Source organism: Danio rerio, chromosome 19, assembly GCF_049306965.1.
Source record: "Danio rerio strain Tuebingen ecotype United States chromosome 19, GRCz12tu, whole genome shotgun sequence".
Lineage (NCBI taxonomy): Eukaryota > Metazoa > Chordata > Actinopteri > Cypriniformes > Danionidae > Danio > Danio rerio.
The window spans coordinates 11,262,220-11,272,660 of record NC_133194.1 but is presented as its reverse complement, the minus strand read 5'-3'; the positions used below and the strand labels follow the sequence as shown (position 1 = coordinate 11,272,660).

Sequence of the window (10,441 nt, the reverse complement as noted above, 5' to 3'; positions counted from 1 at the left end):
TTTTTGAACTGTTAGGGTCAGCTATAATAGAGTAGCGGAGGAGGGAACGCGGAAGGAGGCGAGAGCGCGAAAGAGATTTTGACATAGGAAAACTGTATATTTTTATACTTGCAGAAGCAGGCAGGCGATGAGATTTTGGAAATAATCTTTTTTGTATATTTTATATATGGGTGGGAGGGTTCGGGGGAGCTGGACTGAAAGAGGGCTACATGAAGAAAAAGTCAGGATTGTTATCATTACATGATATATTTTCGACATCAGGGGCAGGTCAGGAAAAACAAGACTTATAGGATGAATGTGAGGAAAGAAACGGAGCTGATAAGGAACAGGGAAAAATAGTGTATAGTTTCACATTTTTCATCATGGGTTTGTTCGAGCACTTGTTTTTGGTATCTTTTTTCTTAAAATTCGGTGTATGTGTGTTAGTTTTATCCTGAGGTGAGAAGGCGACTGAAAGAGAGAGAGAAAGAGGAAGAATTTTTTCATGTATATATTTAAATGTTGAAGCAAATACGTCCACACACACACACAGACATGCACACACTTTAACACAAAGTGGTTTTCGAGGCCAGTACTATTTGTTGAAGTCAGAATTATTAGCCCCCCTTTGAATTTTTTTTATTTTTTTTTTATTTCCCAAATTATGTTTAACAGAGCAAGGACATTTTCACAGTATGTCTGATAATATTTTTTCTTCTGGAGAAAGTCTTATTTGTTTTATTTTGGCTAGAATAAAAGCAGTTTTGAATTTTTTAAACACCATTTTAAGGTCAATATTATTAGCCCCTTTAAACTATATGTTTTTCTGATAGTCTACAGAACAAACCATCATTATACAATGGCTAGCCTAATTACCCTAACCTGCCTAATTAACTTAGTTAACCTAGTTAAGCATTTAAATGTCACTTTAAGCTGTTTAGAAGTGTTTTGAAAAATATCTACTCAAATATTATTTACTGTCATCATAACAAAGATAAAATAAATCAGCTATTAGAAATGAGTTATTAAAACTATTATGTTTAGAAATGTGTTGGAAAAAATCTTCTCTCCGTTAAACAGAGATTGAGGGAAAAAATAAACAGGGGGGCTAATAATTCTGACTTCAACTGTTTATATATGCACACACACTTCTTAAACACAAGAACCACAGAACTGTTTAACAGCAATACCGTTTCTCTCTCTTTCTCTCTTCCTCAAGCTTTTGACATTGTGATTGGTGCTGGATTGGCATTTCTCACCCAGGTTGAGTCGGAAGCGAGTGGGTTGCATGCTGGCGCATGCTCGTGTATTTTTCCACTGCAGGAAAAAAGCACTCTTGGTGTTTACGACCGTCATTTTATATGGTGCTCACCCAGTCTCTTGACCCGAACGCACATAACCTGTTTGCCTATAACCTTTACTCTATTATGATTTCTTATGATTATTGTAAGAGGAATCGTATATATATATAGACCTACACAAGTATATCTATACATCTCCTCAAAATTAACCCCACATCCCTCAAAAAAAGACATGCACCCTAATACTACTGTACCATACAAAGTACAATATTATATATTAAATATTAAACTATTCTCTCACTAGATATATGTGTGTACATGAGTATATGCTTGAATACGTGACTTTAGATGTAATTTACATAACTTGAATATATAAATGTAGTATCTTTCCGATAAAAAAAAATATATAGATCTGATTTCTTATCAGTTTTCTCAGGTGTCTGGGATGACTTTGAAGAAAAAGAGAAAAGAAACACGCCACGCTGATCAGCAAAACTGTGGCTCTTTTTGCTTGATTGTTGTCCAATTTTTTGGAGCCAGCTAGCTGAATAAATTCCACGGAAATGAATAGTGCACTACCAACTATTTTTGGAGGAAGATTCTGTTTTAAAAAAACAAAAAGGAACAAAAAGAAAAAAACTGTGCTGGATATATATATATATATATATATATATATATATAAATATATAAATATAACTTGATTACTTTACAGATAGGAATTAAATGTCTTTTCCTTTTGAACCTTGATGTTCTATTATTACGATTGCTTGCATTATCATTGCTGTTGTTATGATTATAATTCTCGCGTTTCTTTTCAGCGTTTTCTTGCAACGACTTACTTTTCAAAGGAAATGTAATGCTCTCTTACCTCCCTTGTAACTGCAAGACCATCTCGAATTATTCTGTCGAGCCTGTTCACTGTTGGATCCATCCACCAAGACTGTGCAAGGCCTCAAGTGCAATGGGGGGGGCCGTAATCTTGTCCTTGTGTGTATGAATTTGCTATAACCTGAAACAAACACACAGTAGACTGACTGTTCCTTTCTTTTGACAGAACAACTTCTACCACCTTTGACTAGCTGCTTTTTTTGATGCCAAGTCAAAGACTTACCGTTTGTTTAAAAGAAGCTTCTAAAGCAAGCGAAGGTTGAAACCTTAAAGAGCTTGAAAACTTTTGACAGTGCTATTTTTATATGTAACTGTGTGCACATAACTCTTTCATGGGCATTAGTAGCTCGGCGTCACTTTTGCGGTGGCAGCGCGTTGCTAAATGTTATTGCGGGTATTGTATTCATCATTTGATCCCTTTCCACGTGGATTATGAACAGCTCCCTGTTTGTGACTGTTATGAACTTTTGAATCCCATGAGTGCACCACTACCAAACATCACTTGGTAATGTCTACTGTTCCTGCCTATAGGGATGCTGGGAAATGTGGTCTGGCTTTTTCCCCTCAAACACCAATAAATAATTACCCCTATTCACTGACAACGATTCTATTGTGCTGTGAATAACAACAGAACTGATGGCTCAAAGTTTTTTGTAGATGGGCAATTTCCATTGGATGTCTTGGAATCTGATCAGAAGGCAGATTTCATTTTATAAACCACTGGACTAGAATGGTACGCCAAACACTGACTCACACACTCTCAATGATTATAGAAGTGAAATAGCAGCTCGGCCCTTGCTGGTGTGTTTTGTTTACTCTGCACTATTGTCAGGCTCTAAGCTAATTGAATAAAGGTTAACAGCAGATGTGTCGCACACCCCGTCGGCCAACTATCCAAACCAGTTTCAGGCAGGCAAAAGGGCTTTTCAAGCCTGCTTGCATGCCATCTGTTGCGCATTGAATGCTTACGTCAAATCATGCCTACACTGTAAAAAAGAAAACATAATTTAGGGTAACAGAGTTGTTGCCAGAGTTTTGCTGTTAAAAATACGATAAAGACAAAGTTTTACAGTTTACAGTAAACTCCCGTATTTTGTTAGTTTGTAGTGTCATACATCCATATTTTGAAGTCTAACATATACACACTGTACCTTTGTCAATGACCATAAGGGATGAGAAAAAAACAAATAAATGGAACCACAGTAATGTCAACACATTTGCATAAAAAGGAAGCGTTACGTAGGGAATTCTGGGAAAGTCAATTTATAGTTATTTACCATAGGGTTGTCACGATACTGAATTCAATACCAATCGATACTCATTCATTCGTTTTCATCCGCTTATCCAGGGCCGGGTCACAAGGGCAGCAGTCTTAGAAGAGAATCCCACACTTCCTTCTCCCTAGACACCAGCTCCTCTGGGGGGATCACGAGGCGTTCCCAGGCCAGCCATGAGACATAGTCCCTCCAGCGTGTCCTGGGTCTTTCACGAGGCCTTCTCCTTGTTGGACATTCCTGGAACCCCTCCCTAGGTAGGCATCTAGTAGGCATCCGAAACATATGCCTGAGCTACCTCAGCTGACTTCTCTCGATGTGGAGGAGCAGCAGCTCCACTCCAAGCTTCTCCCGAGTGACAGAGCTCCTCACCCTATTTATAAGGGGGCGCCCTGCCACCCTGCAAAGGATACTCATTTCGGCTGCTTCTATCTGAGATCTTGTCCTTTCAGGCCTTAACCCGAAGCTCATGACCATAGGTGAAAGTAGAAACGTAGACTGACTGGTAAATGGAGAGCTTTCCGTTTCGGCTTAGCTCCTTCTTTACTACAACTGACCCACATTGCTGCACCAATCCGCCTGTAAATCTCACGTTCCATCCTTCCCTCACTCGTGAACAAATACCCAAGATACTTAAACTCCTCCACTTGGGGTAAGGACTTTCCTTCAACCTGAGATGGCAAACCACTTTTTTCCAATGGAGCACCATGGCCTCGGAGTTGCTGAATCTCAAACCGCCCCAGTGCATGCTGTAGGTCCATGTTCGATGAAGCCAACCGAATAACATCGTCTGCGAATCGATTCTGCAATTATAAAAACATCCATTTCCCGCTAACATTTGAACACATTCTTAAACGCTGCTGATTTGCCCTTGTTTTCATGAGCTCAACAAAAATGACTATAATTGGCCGTGGAGGTCACCGAACTCTCCTCCGTTTACTGTGTGTAACTAAAGATACAGGGAGACTGGAGCATTTTAAAGCCTTGATTCATCAGGGGACAAATAAGCTGTTCGACGTGACTTTGAAAGGCTCTAGTTTCCATGTATTTGTGTTTACACTCAGTAAACAACAGTGGGTTTGGTGAACTGATGACCTTCACGGCCAATCACAGTCATTTCATGTGAACACAATGGCAAATCAGCGGTGTTTAAGACCACGCTCAACAGTGCTTAAATGTTAGCGGGAAATGGACGCTTTTAAAATTTCAGTATCGATTGGTACCGAATTCCAGTATCGTGACAATCCTAATTCATTGTATATATTCAGAAAACTTACAATCAATCAGGTTACAGATTTTAACTGTAGTTTTTTTTGGTTTATTTTTGTTGTGTTCCACAGCCATTTTTTTACACTGAACAATACTTCAAAGTCTTTTCATAGATGTATCTTAGATTATAGGTGAAGAGTTGAAGCTGCTAAAATCCAAACGACTCCAAAAGGTCAGGTATAACGACTTGTCGGTTTTGGAAAGCGTTTAAATATAGCATCCATTCTCCCAAGTGGCCTTCGACAGACTGCAGATGAAAAGCTTGAAATAGCGTCCACTTTACAGAAAAGTCTCACAGTCGTGTCAATTAAGGTAGGGATATGTGTGAAAATGAATGTCTTTTCTAGCTATATTGGTAAGAGTCTATAGCCTTGGCATCGGATCATCAAGTCAACTCGAGGTTTATTGTTTTAGCTCTGCGGCATTGGACACTAAACGAAATGTACTTTCTAAAAAGTGCACATTTAGCATGAGGCAAGCAACATTAAACAGTAAAGGGGAATAGAAAAATAAAAAGAACATTACCAGGAGTGGGCAACGATGAATAGGACATTAATATGAAATGTAGTGCTCAGTATAGTGCATTATTGCAGTGTTGAAGGGAGAATTATTACTCTGAGTTTGGTGCTGTAATTTCATACACATATGCAGCTCTTTCAGCCTAGTATACTGTTCAGGTGGGAGGCTGGGGGAGGCAATGACTCAGTGCTATTAAGCTCTATGATGGTTTAAGAAAAAAGCTTTTGTTGGTTCTGGTGGTTGTAGTGTTATGTGGGTAAAAATGAGTGTTTTAGTAGGCTAAAAATAGTCAAGGACCAACTCATGCTGGCCTGCCAAGGAGCACTAGTGGTCATCTCCTACTGTATTCGCCAATAAGCCTGAAGCTGTAGTTGTCAGCTTATTATAAATGCACCATCAGCCCTGCTGCACATCTTATTTTGGCAGCATCAAGCCTGAGGGTTTGTAGAACCCTGACAGTCCAAGACCTTGAGGACTTGAGGTCCGTAATCCATGCCTGGTCGTACATCTTTCATAACGTGCCAAAAAGCCTTTTGTGTTTGATTTTAGTGATGTACCAGAACACGCTGATCCTGAAAAACTTCTGCAGTGAGGTTCAAGCCTCTTGTGTTTTGTATTATTTTGTGGAAAAAACAATATGCAATATTTATTCTCTAATTAATGAGGTTTTTGAGCCCCATGTCAGGCTCCGCTTGTTTATCCATTCATTTTCCTTCAGCTTAGTCTCTTTATTTATTAGGGGTCGCCCCAGTGGAAGGAACCGCCAACTTATCCAGCATATGTTTTACACAGTTGATGCCCTTCCAGCTGCAACCCAGTACTGGGAAACATCCATACACACTCATTCACACAAGGCGGGCCCTCCCTATAAGCAAATTAAGTGGCTGCAACCACTAGGGGCCCCCACAACATGCTATAGTGTTCCGAGCCGCGGTAAAGTCTAGATTGGATATGATGCTGGCCGGATGTGCGATATACACATCAATATATACACATCATAATTTTTACAGTACTGTGATGGTTGGGTTTAGAGTTGGGGTAGGGGAAGGTGTTAACAAACACAATTTATTGAGTAATTTAATCGATAACATAAATAATCCTCGGTGCTGTTTTTACATTATAGTTACGGTTGGGGTGGGGGTAGACGTTAATAAATTACAATAAATAAAAAAATCGTTAACTTCCGGCTGCCACCTTATCTGATCTAGAAACAACTCCAAGGCCGCTCGCTTGCTGAAATCGTTTTTATTTGCATTGTACAAATTATCTTCGTTGACAGTGCTTAAGGGCATAAATATTTATATATAATCACTATAGAGAAAAAATATGTATATAAAATAATTATTTTATGAACATTAAAATTCGAATAAAATAATCAACAGAAAGCTCGCAGCATCTAATTTATCCAACACAATCTCACGGCAATTCGTAACTTTTTCATTTAGTGGCTAATTCGTATGAATTCGTACGATCTAATTCGTACAATTTAGTGCGATTTGCTTATCCCCCAATGACGGTTGGGGTTAGGGGTGGGGTCAGGTGCCACGCCTCCTTTTTAAAATCGTACCAATTCGTACGACTGAACTTGTACGAATTCGTACGAATTAGCCACTAAACTGGTAAAACGTAAAATACTTACGTTTTCTCGTGAGATCAGGCTGAAATTATCATATGCGTCCTGTGTTCTCGTTGTTCGAGTTTTTTCTTCCAAGGTAACCTGCGAGACCAACCAGTCCCCACAACAAGATGATTCCGTGCACAGACACAGCCTTGGCCTTTGCTTTATTACCTGCCCCATACCTGATTTTTTGTTTTAAAAATTAGACCGTGAAAATTAAACTAATCTATTCTTCAGGCGCAGAAAAAGAGGGGAGGAAAATGACAATGAGAATAAGAACAGACAAGCACAAGATAATTTTTAGCATTGCTTTTAAGTGGTAACAATCATGATGTTAAAGCAAATGTATTAAAAATAGGCAAGTACAGAATATTAAACTTTGTCTGAAATATTCGATCTTTGCCCAGTTTTACATAGGAAGTTGAAATTTAGTCTAAAAACGCATTTTACTGAAATGCAATTTTACTGAAAGTGTCTTTCATTGACATATTTTGCTCACTGTAAATAATTATATTTTTATTTTTTAAACAAACTTTTTTTTAGAAAAGAAGAAATTTACAATATAAATCAGGAAGTAATCTGTAGAAGAATGGAATACAAGAATATACAATTACAAAGTGATAAGAACAAAACGTAAAAAGAAAAGAGTAATAGAAAGAAAATAAACAAGAGAACAAAATGAGGAAAGGAGAAGCACAAAATTAAATTAAATAAAAAATACAGAAAGTTATTTTTTTTATAAGAGTTAAGTCCTAATCTAATTAGTCATAGTTAAATAAGCTCTGAAGCTTGCATCTCAAAAATCTAGACACCAATTAGAAAGTCGTTATAAGGAACAGGGAAAGGAAACTGAAAGGAATCAAAAGGCTTATGTTTGTGTTTTAACATTAAGCCAGTATTTGCTGCTTCAATGTTTCATGTTTTTATATTAATAGTTTCATTTTTTAGTATATTATTTTCTTATTTATGGACCCATCTTTGAATTGTTTAAAGTTAATTGTTCTGTTGCTTAATGGGTTCTGACCGTACCTGACCTCACACTAGCACGGGAAGAACATGCAAACTCCACACAGAAATGTCAACTGATCCAGAGGGCACTCGAACCAGCAATCTCCTTGCTGTGAGCATTAGTGCTTACCACTGAGCCACTGTCGCCTCCACTCGTCAGCCCAGGAGACAAGATAAAGGAATAGTTAAGCTGAGGTAAGTCAGTCATAAACCTATTTGTTGTTTTGGCAGCCATTAAAAACGCAGCCGAATGACGTTTGATTACAGCACGTGCGTGGCTACTCCCGCCAATAACATACTCGAATACAAAAGAAGCGAGTCAGCAAGTTAGCGATTCTGTTTTATTCAGACAGTTCACTTACATTATCGTTTCCCTTCCTTGCACAAATAAAAAGCCAAGGTAATATGACAGGAAAAAAGAAGGTTGAAGTGAGGTCAGGATGCCAAACTGGGAAACGTGTTCAGTCGCTCACGCAGCTTCTGAACGACTATATAGCAGGTAAAGACGTTTTATACACAATGTATTACAAAATAATCACGCTTTTTGAAATGCCAAAGTAGTCTATGTTCATACAAATTTTGGGATGCCTTTCCAGTGTAAAACGTTCTCTATTTAAAGTGAACAATAAGCATAAAAAACATGAAAGATAATTCTATCAACAATTATCAACTTAAATAAGTGTAAAACATTAACATATTCATTGTAAACAGACCATTAATTACATGTTTTACAGTCCTGTAGCCAGCCTGGTAAAGGAGGTGGTCTTATTTTCTCAAAAAGTGGACCTTTTTGCAGTTATTTGTCGTATTTTCTATTAAATTGTGAGATTTACTGATTTTTAGCTGGATTAACTTGTTGGGAGGTCATCATGACACCTTTTGATGTATCAAAACAATTACAACTATTTATTTTTTAAAATACAAATTTATATTAACAAGTTATCATATATTATTGCAAAAAAAAAAAAAAAAACCCGTAGGAATCTGTTAAAGTTTGGAATTAAAAACTGTAGCCTATTGTCATTTATTAGGCACATTACAAACTGGCCAGTACATTCAACTTTCCTCAGTCAGAAATTGGCCATTTGAATAAAAAAAAGGAAACATAATGATAATGTAGAGCTTCACAATTTTTGTAGCCTCTCTTGTAAAAAGTATATTTGAAACTTCATGGATAACAACAATAGCCAAATTAGTAATAAATTTACTTTTAACGGTTGCTTTTGCTTCACACCTTATTTTTATTGTTCATTTTTTGTTTTTAAAAATAAGATCCAAAATGTAAAAAAAAGTAACTTGTAAAATGAGTTCTCCATGTAAAACAGTACAGTAGCACAAGGTGACTTAACTTTCATCAGATCGTGTGTTTTCTTGCACAGCTGGATGTTGGACTCATGAAAATTGTTTGCATTAAACTAAACTGATTTGAAGTCACACCGAAGCAACAGCCAACAGAGGATTCTGCTGTCAGCGAGGGGTGGGTCTTCTGAACCCCCCCTGGCTACGGGCCTGTTTTAACTTTGACTGTCGGAATAGGACTATATACTCAACAAATGTTATTCATATCTGAAACAACATTAAGGAAAAAAAGTTACAGGTTATTCAGCCGAAGTGATGGATTAGAATTATTTCCAGCAGGCACAGGATGTCAACATGACGTACGGCTGGGCGATATTGCAAAAAATGATCATGATATCATGTTTCATATCATTCGATATCGATAATTGTTGAATATTTTTTTAACAATACAATTACGAATATTAGATTTTTTTAACCACTTCATTTTAATTTACCAACATTAATAAGGCAAATACTTTTAATAGTAAAAAACAAAAATATTTAAACAAATGATCTAATCTCTTTATAATAAAATAAACATAAGTGTTAAAGAGACTCTTAAACTTGTAATTAGACGACCATCCAGCGTTTTCTCAGAGAAATGACAAACTTACACCCTAAGCTTATTGGCATTGCTTCCAAGGCGCGCGCTCAGCAGCCACATTTTAATAAAACTATAACCTTCATACTAAAACTTCATACTTTAACTTTTTTTTACCAATATTGATAACGGTGTTCAGTCATTAAATAGCGATACCGATTTTACTGCCCAGCCCTAACATGATGTCTGATTGACGTTGTACCTCAACGTTGTGGAATGTTGCATTTTGTCGACGTCAGAACCCAACGTCAGGCTGATGTGAATGTCGAACGTTGTACAGACGTTGCATTTTAGACGTTGCTTTTTAACGTAACCTAAAAACAACAAAATATCAGTGTCTAATGTTGTTACAGCTTGACGTTGTGTGGACGTTACCACTATGATATCTATCAGACGTTAGATTTTTGTTGCCACACCTGTAGAGTAAATGACAGCATTTGATGTCCACATGACGTTGGTTTAATATGTTGGCTCCATGTTGGATTTTGGTCACTTTCCAACACCACTTAAAACTAACAAAATATCAATGTCACGTCATTATTGGTCATCAAAATAACATTGTGCTTGAATGCTTAGATGCTGGCAACCTAATGGTCCGTTTCCACTGTCAAAAGGCGTACTGAACCGAACCGTACCATACCACTTT

General features: G+C 37.4%; 1 protein-coding gene across 7 annotated transcripts in view; it reads left to right on the top strand.

Moving 5' to 3' along the window:
- Positions 1–7,615: 7,615 nt before the first annotated feature.
- The window catches only part of grin2da (glutamate receptor, ionotropic, N-methyl D-aspartate 2D, a), a 256,122-nt gene continuing 253,296 nt past the window's right edge, over positions 7,616–10,441 (top strand). For 2 of the 7 annotated variants that reach the window (XM_073931499.1, XM_073931497.1), the window contains exon 1: positions 7,674–8,051. The gene's annotated coding sequence lies outside the window, so the exon portion shown is untranslated. Of the gene's footprint in view, positions 8,052–8,074; positions 8,356–10,441 lie in introns of those variants that run through there. The other 5 variants (XM_073931502.1, XM_073931498.1, XM_073931504.1 and 2 more) reach the window with 4 other exon arrangements.